We start from the raw sequence: 8,878 nt of genomic DNA on the forward strand, positions 1-8,878 counted from the left end.
CAATAAAAATTGGTAAAAGCAGCTAAAGTACAAATTAACATTTGTGTAATTCAGGTAAATAGAAAACTAGAGTCCTTCTTAGTTGCTTTTTACTATATTTTAAACAGTAGATAGAATATGCCCTGTCTCTCCTGGCTTGGCAACACATTTCCCATTGTTTATAGCATAAAGCCTATTTCCACAGAGAAAGAGAATGAAATCTTTCACAAAGGAAATTTGAAAGATTAAATATGACTGGCCGTGCTACATACTGCGCATGCACACGCGACTCCGGTCTTTTCCCCCTAGCGCGGCCAACTCAGCAGGTCTGCATGGAGCCGCGGTTGCGGGTCTCTGTTCCGCAGGATGGAGTTCGTGAAAGTTGTCAAGAATAAGGCCCACTTTAAAAGATACCAAGTGAGATTTAGAAGGGACGAGAGGGTAAAACTGACTACTATGCACGGAAACGATTGGTGATCCAGGACAAGAATAAGTACAACACACCCAAATATAGGATGATAGTTCGTGTAACTAACAGAGATCTCATCTGCCAGATTGCATATGCCCGTATAGAAGGGGATATGATCGTCTGCGCAGCATATGCACATGAACTTCCAAAATACGGTGTGAAAGTTGGCCTGACAAATTATGCTGCAGCCTATTGCACTGGCCTGCTGTTGGCTCGCAGGCTTCTGAATAGGTTTGGCATGGACAAGATCTATGAAGGCCAGGTGGAGATGAATGGAAATGAATACAATGTGGAAAACATTGACGGTCAGCCTGGTGCCTTCACTTGCTATTTGGATGCAGGTCTTGCCCAAACTACAACTGGCAATAAAGTTTTCGGGGCCCTGAAGGGAGCTGTGGATGGAGGCTTGTCTATCCCTCATAGTACCAAACGATTCCCTGGTTATGACTCTGAAAGCAAGGAGTTCCATGCAGAGGTACATCGGAAACACATCATGGGTCAGAATGTGGCAGACTACATGTGCTACCTAATGGAGGAAGATGAAGATGCAGATAAGAAACAGTTCTCGCAGTACATCAAGAACAGCGTAACTCCAGACATGATGGAGGAGATGTATAAGAAAGCTCATGCTGCTATCCGAGAGAATCCAGTATATGAGAAGAAGCCCAAGAGAGAAGTAAAGAAGAAGAGGTGGAATCGTCCTAAAATGTCTCTTGCCCAGAAGAAAGACCGGGTTGCTCAAAAGAAGGCAAGCTTCCTCAGAGCTCAGCAACAGGCTGCTGAAAGCTAAATCAATTTTCTATGAAGATTTTTTCATAAAGACAAAAAACAGATTGATCAAGCAGCAAAAAAAAAAAAGAAAGATTAAATATGCTGACAGACTGGTATGTTTAAAATCACTCATTTTTTCATAAATCAGAAGTAATTTGTAATGGTTTATCTAATAATCTTACTGTTCAATTTATAGTCACATGTACTTTAAAGTCCATTAAATTTTAACATTTCAAATATATGTATATGTAATTTATAATGTAATAATTTAAGAAATATTAAAATAATACCTTATATGGTGTAGAAAATCAATAGAAATATTAGATAAAAACTGAGATATTTCTCAACATTTGATGAACATATGGGATCATGTAATGACAGCCAGTAGAATTAACTATTAAGATACATACTTTAATTCTCAATTAACTTAAAGTATTCCTATTAAATTATTAAATGAAATAATTACACATATTATTTCTTATATATATATATCATATACACACACATACACACACACATATATACATATATATGTATATATATGTATTTAAAGAACTAAGAAACACAGTCAAAGTTTTCATAAAAATATGCTAATAATTTGCTTAGTGAAATTTACATCACCTGTACCTACCCGTTCTGCTGCACGTTTAAGGGCCACTCTGTTCCGGCCAAAGCTGCTGCTCTGGTCCACGGGTCATGGTCTAGCAAGAGAGAGAGTGTGGATGGAAGGGCAAGAGATGCAAAGAAATGGAGACAAGACAGAGTCTGATCAAGTTTCCTTTATTGAAAGAAAATCCTGGGTATTTATACACTTTACCACATGCATTGCCCTCCTTGTGGACAAGCATGTGTATATATATATATCATGTGCCTTGCAGCGTGGATACCATATGCACCTTGCAGCTGGAGGCACTAAACAGCAAAACATGATATGTGAGAAAAATAAGATGTTTATCAGAGTGTGCTCAGCTATTGTGGGCTATAGAAAACAAGTCTCTTGTCAGGGTATATGGCTCGAGATGGCTGCAAAGATGATAGCCACTTTCTGCTAAGAGTCGGCTCCCAAGAATCATCCCTCTTAAAATATCTCTCTTTTAGCATTAGATTGATCATGAAAAGTGTGACTGATATGTAAGGTTTTGAGAGATCCTTTAAATCCATTGTAAAGAATAGATGCCTTTTATTTAGATATCCAGTAAAGAGGATTTAACTTACATACTTAAATAGCTTGGTAATTTATCAGAAAACTGGAAATACTTCTACTTCAGGCTCCATGTATACCACTCCTGGGCATATACACAAAAGATTCTCTACATCTTACAATGACACTTGTTAAACTATGTTCATAGCAGCTTTATTCATAATAGCCTGAAATTGGAAAGAAATTTATATGCCCCTCAGCTAAAGAATGGATAAAGAAAATGTGGTACATCTCCCCTATTGTACTTTTCAGCTATTAAAAACAAAAAAAAATACATCTTAAATTTTCAGGCAAATGGAAGTAACTTGAGAATATTATCCCTATTGAGGTAAATCAGACCTAAAAGGACATGTGTTGTTTGTACTTACTTATTAATGGATATTAGCTTTAAACTACCGGATACCAAGGCTACATTTCACAGACCCAAAGAAGCCAAACAAGAAGGAAGGTACAAGTGAGGATGTTTGAATCTCATTTAGAAGGGGGAAATAAAATAGTCGTAGAAGGCAGATGGAGGGAGGGATCTGGGTTTGGAGGGGATAAGATAGGGAATGGGGGTAGATTTGGGATCAGGTATATGGCCACGAAGATGAATGGAAATATGCATCTGGTGGACGTGGAGAGATTGGGAACATTTCGAGAAAGTACCAGTGACTTGTGATAGAAGTGCCCAAGAATCAGTGGAGGTGACCTTAGCTATGATTCACAATATTGGGAATATGGAACCTGAAGAGGCCTTCTTCTGTAGCCAGATAGGAATCACAGTGGGGCCATAGGGACACCACCTCACCCACAAAATATTTGACCCCAAATTTATCTTGTCTACAAGAAATGCAGGGACAGGAGATGGATCAAAGACTGAGGGAATGACCAAACAATAGTTGGCCCAACTAGAGATCCATCCCTTAGGCAAGCATCAATCCTGGACACTATTAATGATACTGTTACACTTGCAGACAGGAGTGTAGCATAGTTGTTCTATGAGAGGCTACACCCACCGGCTGATTCAAAAAGATGCAGAGACTCACAGCCAAATAGTGGATAAAGCTTGGAGACACTTATAGAAGAATAGGAACAAAAACTGTAGCCCCCATGGAGATAGGAACTCCACAGGAAGACCAACAGTGTCAACTAACCTGGACCTTTTTGTCTCTCAGAGACTGATTGACCAACTAAAGAGCATACACATGTTAAACATACGTTTGACACAGATGCAGAAAAATATTCAGCTTGGTCTTCATGGTGGTTCTGATCGGTTGGAATGAGGGTTATCACAAAAGCTGTTGTGTGTCTGTAGGGTATGTTTTTCTAGCTGGGGTGCCTTTCTGGCCTCAGAGGAGAGGATGCAATTACCCCCCCAGAGACTTGATGTGTCAGGATACATGGATATTCTAGGTCGCCTCCATTCTCTCAGAGTAGAAGGGGAAGAGTGATGAGTGGATTTTGGAAGGGGGTAACTGGTAGAGGGCAGCGATGAGGATATAAAGTTAATAAAGAAAAATAAAGAAATTAATTTTTAAAAGAATCAAGAATATTATGTTAATTAAGCAATTAAGAAAGATTTTTCCACTTAGAATAATTTCTCTGAAATCTGTCAGATTTTTAATATTGTTTATTTGTTTGTAATACTCTATAGTATTTCATGACATTGATATACCATGTATTTAATTGTATTTTAATTAATCCTATGTAGTGTAACTATGAATTAAACAAATGAGAATATCTAAGCATAGTAAAAGAAGATAGAGTTCCATGGCAGGAGAGACAGCTCAATTGTTAAGACTACTTGCTATTCTTGTGTGAATCTGTCTTCAATTCACAGAACTGAATTGTGGACTTGTAACAGTCCCTAATTTCAGTTCTAGATGATCTTAAACACTCTTTTGTGCTTTGTGGTCACCAGATAAACAAAGAATGCATATATATATATATATATATATATATATATATATATATATATTATATATAATTTCATTTTTAGTCAACATAAATTCTATGAGAATACAAATATGCAGTTATATCTCTAAATGCAGATCTAGAAGACTTTTTTTATTTGTTATTTTTGTAATTGCTAGAAATTGAAGTTTTCTTGTATTACTAACTTGACTTCTTTTTACAGCTAGTAAATTAAGGTGTTTTGCTACATGCCTATATATCAAGAATTTTGGAGGCTTATGTAGGAGGACAGGCCTGTCTGGGTGCAAAATAAGCAAAAGCAGAAAATATAAAACTAAAATAATTGGGAAGACTGCTTATTTCAGTGCATCTGCAATAATACAGCCTGCTTTCAAGTTTTTGTTTCTCAAGATGAAGGTGTTAAATTATGCCTTATTTTTGTTTTAATTTTGAGCATACTGAGTACTTCAGAAGTTAAGTATCTTTCTAAATCTGTACACCCCACACACATTACTGTCCTATTTTTTTATTATCTGAGAAATATCTAACCATAATTCACCCAATTTTTATTTTCTATAACAAGTTATCTATTTTTCTCATTTTTAGAATACAATGGGATTTTTTTTGGTGGAGATATTGGATGTCATATTCCTGTTCTGCATTCCTTGCAGAGATAGAGGGGATTGCTTTTTAATTTAATTTTCATTACTTAATTTTATTATTTTTATACCTGTTCCTTTTCTGCAAATCATGCTTTTGGGTGATGCATTATATAAGGAAATTACTGACAGTGGTTTCTATGCCTCTAGGAGAGCAAACACATGTTGGTAAGCTGGAAGCTCGAGTGAGAAACAATTGGTGGTGTTCTTCAATGCTTCTCTTGTAGCTTAAGTCTTCATATTGTAATTGAAGTGTATAGTGGTGTTTTTATTGTCCACATCCATAATTGAAAGTGTTATATTACTTATATTCTGTCTGACCTCTTGCAGTTTTACATTTATGTGGCCGAAAGCGTTTTGTAAGTGTTAACTTTGCTAATGCTTTTCAGTAAATCGGGTTGTCACATTGATTCCTTTAAATGTTTTGAAAGATTATTTTCTGTGTGTAGAGTTTTGTGGGTGTTGAGGTAGGGAGGATTTGAAAGAAGTTAGAGGGTCAGAAATGATGATCAGAATATATTGTATGAAAATTACTTCCAAAAATTTTGTACTTTATAATTTATTCTTTTACGAAAATTCTTTTGTAGTTCTCAGCATCATGAAAAAAAATGTGTGATAGTTTTCTTTTGTGTAGGAATTATTTTCTGACCATCTACAAAAACTGACATGAATCTATTCTTAATTGCTTACTGATAAGACATTGTGTTCAGTTATGCTATTTATTCATTCATTTGCTTATGGGTTCATAGGTGCTTCTATGGCTTAGCTATCATCAGTGGTGTTACATTAAATATGAGTATTTGAGTGTCTGTATTCTATTTCTTTTGGATATAACAAGAAAGCTGAAGCATATGGTAGTCTTAATTTTAGAATTTGAGGATACGCTGGACTAGCTTCCAAGTTGACTACACTTTTAAATATATGTTTGACCCAAAATTCCTCTCTTTTTTCTGTAATATTACCATCTTGTGTTAATGCTGATTGTCATGCCAACTGCTGTGAGATAAAATCACAGCATAATTTTAAACAGAGCATTTTTTATATTTTTTGTATTTTTTGAAAATTGTCTATTCAGTTTATTTACCCATATATTGTTTGAAATACTTTTAATGTTTATGTCTTTAGTCCTTACTTTCTGTTTATTAATCACTAATAATGTAGATATCTAACAACTATTTTCTCTAAGTCTGATAATCAATTTAATTTCTGCTTAGAAGCTTTTAAATTTGATGGAATTTCTATTACCAAATATTAGCATTATTTTCTTCCTTATTATATCCATGTTCAAAAGTCATTATCTAAAGTTAAATTGCTAAATTATTTTCCAGTGTTGTTTCTGTAAGATGCTCAGTTGCAGATCTTACATGGATCCATTCTGAGTTGGTTTTTATATAAGGTAGAACCATGGTTCTAGTTTGAATCATCAAGATATGAGTACCCAATTTTCTAAACCAATGAATTAAGCAAAATATTTTTTTCTCCAGTGTTTATTTTAGAAATTGGTCAAGAACCAGATGATGAGTTCTGTGGGTATTTTGGATCCTCTAATCTGTTGTCATGGCCTACAGGTCTTATTTTGTGTTAATTTTACGCTGTTTTTGTTAACATATCCCCACATTATAAACCAAAGTTGAATATTTTGGTCTTTTCATTAAGTTCTTTGTGCTCAAGTTTATTTTAGCTAATGAGAAACTGATGCTTTTATTTGAGACTCAGGATGATTTTCTAGTTCTTACAAGAATGTCAAAGAACCTTTATAGTTGCTGCATGAAATTCTGTCGATGGCTGTTAATAGTATGATCATTTTAATGTGCTGATCATGGAACTAATGGACCTTTACACCTTTTTTTGCTGTCCTCACTTTAATCAGCATTTCATTTCATTTGTAATAAAGATCTTTCTTGTCTTTTAGGCTTGTTCGTAGAAATTGTGAGAGTGTTTAGCAAATGGCTGTGTCTTATGTTCATTTCTCAATGAATTTATTGTGTATGTAGTGACAAGTTGATTTTTTTTGTATTTTTATATTGTGATATGTTCTTAAAGTGTTTTTTATATCTAATCTAGTTTTTGGAAGTTTTAAAGCACAAGATCATATCTTAAGCAAATATCTAGTATTCAAATAACTTCTTTTTACCTTTTACTGATTTAACTATGGAATGTATAAAGCAGTATAATGACAAATTTGGTTGAGTGAGATGTTTTCAGATTTTATGAGTATAAACTTGGTTGTATTTACCAGGGCTTTTATTATGTTTAGTTATGAAGTAATATTGAATTCTGTAAAAGGGTTTTAAACACTTATTGAGATTTTTACGTAATTCCTACTTATAAATCAAATATTTATTGACTTCCATGTTTTGAACCACCTTTGTCTTCCTGGAATAAAACTATTGTGATTATTTTATGTGGTACTTGCAATGTATTGTTGAATTCTTGTTCCTCACCCTAATCCTGTTGTATCCTTAAGAATATCGCCCCCATTTTTCCTGTTTCTAATGGGCCTTAATTTATTACAGGTAAATTCAAGTTGAGTACCCTTTGCTTTAAGTACTTTACACCAAAAATATTGTCTTTCAAATAATCTTGAGAATTGAATTCAACCCAAAACACAGAATTTATTCATTAGAATTATGTCATTATAGATAGGTGAAACATAAACAAACTGATGATAATTTATATAGCATTTGTATTGTACCTGCATCCTAGTTGCAAGATAGTACATGAAATTAGGTGGACATTTCCTTTAGTGGCATTAGGTAGACACTCTCAACCTGTTTGGCATATTTAGACCATTGGGAACTTTGGGTGTTAGGCAAAGAATTTTCCATATAAGATTCATGTTACATACCTCAGACAGTACCTGTTAGTGACTTGAATGATAAAGTAAATCTGTAGAAACTAGTTAGCACAAAAAATGTTCAGTATGTAAAAGCTTTAGAATTGTGAATTTTAATTTAAATAGTGATATAATGAAGACAAGTGAATTATTATTCAAAGAAAGTATATAATTATTAAGATCTTCCTGCAAAATGCTTATGATGAAGATGTTTATACTTTAGATATAAGCAACAATTTAAGCAACGTAAATTGGTCCATCAAAATCATGATTAAAAAAGCAACAAGTTAAATGAAACAAGGGAACATATCTGAAAACTCATAAATTAATTAAATATTGTGATTGTTTCCACATGTAATATACTATACTTAGAAACCTGGTCTAGTAAAAAATAAGATGTGTTGAGGTTTTATTTCCAAAGGTTGTGTGAACAAGTTTGTCTGTTAACAGTGCAACAGGATGCATCACTGTAAGAGTAAAACACAGAAATAATTAGGCAAGAAAATATTTTGCACAAATTAATTGCATATAATTGATTAAATCGGTTTAACAGTATGAATTCAGAGACTTTAGAATAGCAGAGCACACCAAGTAAATGACAAAGTGAAGCTATTGTAAAATCCTTGTCATTGGCTGTTCTAGAACCATTATCATCAGCCACTCCGAGGTATTACTTAGAAATATTAGTTCTTAAAAAACAAAAAAAACAAAAAAACAAACCTACCTAAACCAAACCAAAATAATTAAAAAAAAAACCTTTGATCATGGGTTAAAACTACATATAAATAAAAATCCTTATATGCTAGATATCTGAGTGGTAATTCACATTCCTAGCTTCAAGAGTATTGATTTAATTACAAGAGCTATGTTGAAGATTGGTCTGTTGCTGTGTATTGCCATGCTAAGAATAGCTCCTAAGGTTCTTTGTCCAAGAGAGAAGAGAGAGTTAAATCCCAAGTGATGCTTTATGTCATTGGAGCCATCGTATTCTGATTGGTGAATATAGACGACTATAGCCTGTAGCTGTAAAGAACTGAGATAGGTGAGGCTTCTGGGTTCCCAAACTT

At 34.0% G+C, this 8,878-nt stretch overlaps 1 pseudogene; it reads left to right on the forward strand.

Annotated features, from left to right (window-relative positions):
* Positions 1-330: 330 nt before the first annotated feature.
* On the forward strand, positions 331-1,253 carry LOC114619867 (annotated as a pseudogene).
* The last annotated feature ends 7,625 nt before the right edge of the window (positions 1,254-8,878 follow it).

This window comes from Grammomys surdaster, unplaced genomic scaffold (assembly GCF_004785775.1).
Source record: "Grammomys surdaster isolate TR1022 unplaced genomic scaffold, NIH_TR_1.0 165, whole genome shotgun sequence".
Classification (NCBI taxonomy): Eukaryota; Metazoa; Chordata; class Mammalia; order Rodentia; family Muridae; genus Grammomys; species Grammomys surdaster.